Source organism: Natator depressus, chromosome 28 (assembly GCF_965152275.1).
Source record: "Natator depressus isolate rNatDep1 chromosome 28, rNatDep2.hap1, whole genome shotgun sequence".
NCBI classification, from domain to species: domain Eukaryota; kingdom Metazoa; phylum Chordata; order Testudines; family Cheloniidae; genus Natator; species Natator depressus.
In genome coordinates, this window is record NC_134261.1 from 8,443,848 (window position 1) to 8,446,347 (window position 2,500).

The 2,500-nt window shown below is 62.0% G+C and overlaps 1 non-coding gene across 1 annotated transcript; it reads left to right on the forward strand.

The window, feature by feature from the left end:
• Positions 1-1,402: 1,402 nt before the first annotated feature.
• Positions 1,403-1,521, forward strand: LOC141980063 (5S ribosomal RNA). The gene has a single exon (XR_012637439.1). It is a non-coding gene; the product is annotated as a 5S ribosomal RNA (ribosomal RNA).
• Positions 1,522-2,500: the final 979 nt, after the last annotated feature.

The following is a 2,500-nucleotide window of genomic DNA, read 5'->3' on the forward strand; positions in this document are numbered from 1 at the left end:
TTTCAGCCTTTTCCTCCGGGTTGACCTGGTGTCCCGGGGGGACTTAGACTTTTTTTCAGCCTTTTCCTCCGGGTTGACCTGGTGTCCCGGGGGGACTTAGACATTTTTTTCAGCCTTTTCCTCCGGGTTGACCTGGTGTCCCGGGGGGACTTAGACTTTTTTTCAGCCTTTTCCTCCGGGTTGACCTGGTGTCCCGGGGGGACTTAGACTTTTTTTCAGCCTTTTCCTCCGGGTTGACCTGGTGTCCCGGGGGGACTTAGACTTTTTTTCAGCCTTTTCCTCCGGGTTGACCTGGTGTCCCGGGGGGACTTAGACTTTTTTTCAGCCTTTTCCTCCGGGTTGACCTGGTGTCCCGGGGGGACTTAGACATTTTTTTCAGCCTTTTCCTCCGGGTTGACCTGGTGTCCCGGGGGGACTTAGACTTTTTTTCAGCCTTTTCCTCCGGGTTGACCTGGTGTCCCGGGGGGACTTAGACATTTTTTTCAGCCTTTTCCTCCGGGTTGACCTGGTGTCCCGGGGGGACTTAGACATTTTTTTCAGCCTTTTCCTCCGGGCTGACCTGGTGGCCGAGCGTCTCGCCGTCCGCGGCCGGAGCTAGAGATGCCCCCCCCCCCAGGCCAGCCTGCGAAGCCGCGGCCAGGATCGGGCCCCTGGAAGTCTGACTAAAAATTTTCACCGACCCCAAAAACGGTTAGGGGGGGCCTCATAAAGCCTCCGGAGCGAAAAAAAAAAAAACGGAAAAAAGGATCGGGCCCACCCGAGGCAGGGGAGTCAGTAAGGGAAAGGGGACGAGGCGGCCCGGAGCCGGGTGCCCGGAGCCGGGTGCCGGCGGCCAGGATCGGGCCCCTGGAAGTCTGAAAAATTTTTTTCACCGACCCCCAAAGTGGTATTGGGGGGGGCTCATAAAGCCTCCGGAGCGAAAAAAAAAAAAAACGGAAAAAAGGATCGGGCCCACCCGAGGCAGGGGAGTCAGTAAGGGAAAGGGGACGAGGCGGCCCGGAGCCGGGTGCCCGGAGCCGGGTGCCCGCGGCCAGGATCGGGCCCCTGGAAGTCTGAAAAAAATTTTTTCACCGACCCCCAAAGTGGTGTTGGGGGGGGCTCACGAAGCCTCCGGAGCGGAAAAAAAAAAACGGAAAAAAGGATCGGGCCCACCCGAGGCAGCGGAGTCAGTAAGGGAAAGGGGACGAGGCGGCCCGGAGCCGGGTGCCCGGAGCCGGGTGCCCGCGGCCAGGATCGGGCCCCTGGAAGTCTGAAAAAAAAATTTTCACCGACCCCCAAAGGGGTGTTGGGGGGGGGCTCATGAAGCCTCCGGAGCGAAAAAAAAAAACGGAAAAAAGGATCGGGCCCACCCGAGGCAGGGGAGTCAGTAAGGGAAAGGGGACGAGGCGGACCGGAGCCGAGTGCCTACGGCCATACCGGACGGAAGGCCCCCGATCCCGTCCGATCTCGGAAGGTAAACCGTCCCGGGCCTGGCTAGTACTTGGATGGGTGACCGCCTGGGAATCCCAGGTGCCGTAGGCAGCTTTTCCCGCTGCGAGCCAGCTCTCTCCTTTTCTGGGGAACAAGGGCAGGGTCGCCCTGCCAGGGGCCCTGGGGCTGAAGTCCCTGCCGGCCACCAGGTCAACCCGGAGCCTGCCCCTCTGCGGCCAGCAGGTCAACCCCATACCGGCAGGGGGTTGACCTGGTGGCCGGGAAGCAGAGCGGCCAGCAGGTCAACCCCATACATTCAGCGGGTTGACCTGGTGGACGGGAAGGAAAGCGGCCAGCAGGTCAACCCCATACTTTCAGCGGGTTGACCTGGTGGCCGGGAAGGAAAGCGGCCAGCAGGTCAACCCCATACATTCAGCGGGTTGACCTGGTGGCCGGGAAGGAAAGCGGCCAGCAGGTCAACCCCATACATTCAGCGGGTTGACCTGGTGGCCGGGAAGGAAAGCGGCCAGCAGGTCAACCCCATACATTCAGCGGGTTGACCTGGTGGCCGGGAAGGAAAGCGGCCAGCAGGTCAACCCCATACATTCAGCGGGTTGACCTGGTGGCCGGGAAGGAAAGCGGCCAGCAGGTCAACCCCATACATTCAGCGGGTTGACCTGGTGGCCCGAAAGCAAACCGGCCACCAGGTCAACCCGGAGCCTGCCCCCGCGGGCAGGGGCCAAGCGGACCCCCCTCCGCCCGGGCTTGCCCTGCTCCGAGCCGGGGCTTAATCCCCGTCCGGCCACCAGGTCAACCCGGAGCCTGCCCCTCTGCGGCCAGCAGGTCAACCCCATGCCGGCAGCGGGTTGACCTGGTGGCCGGGAAGGAAAGCGGCCACCAGGTCAACCCCATACTTTCAGCGGGTTGACCTGGTGGCCGGGAAGGAAAGCGGCCACCAGGTCAACCCCATACTTTCAGCGGGTTGACCTGGTGGCCGGGAAGGAAAGCGGCCAGCAGGTCAACCCCATACATTCAGCGGGTTGACCTGGTGGCCGGGAAGGAAAGCGGCCAGCAGGTCAACCCCATACAT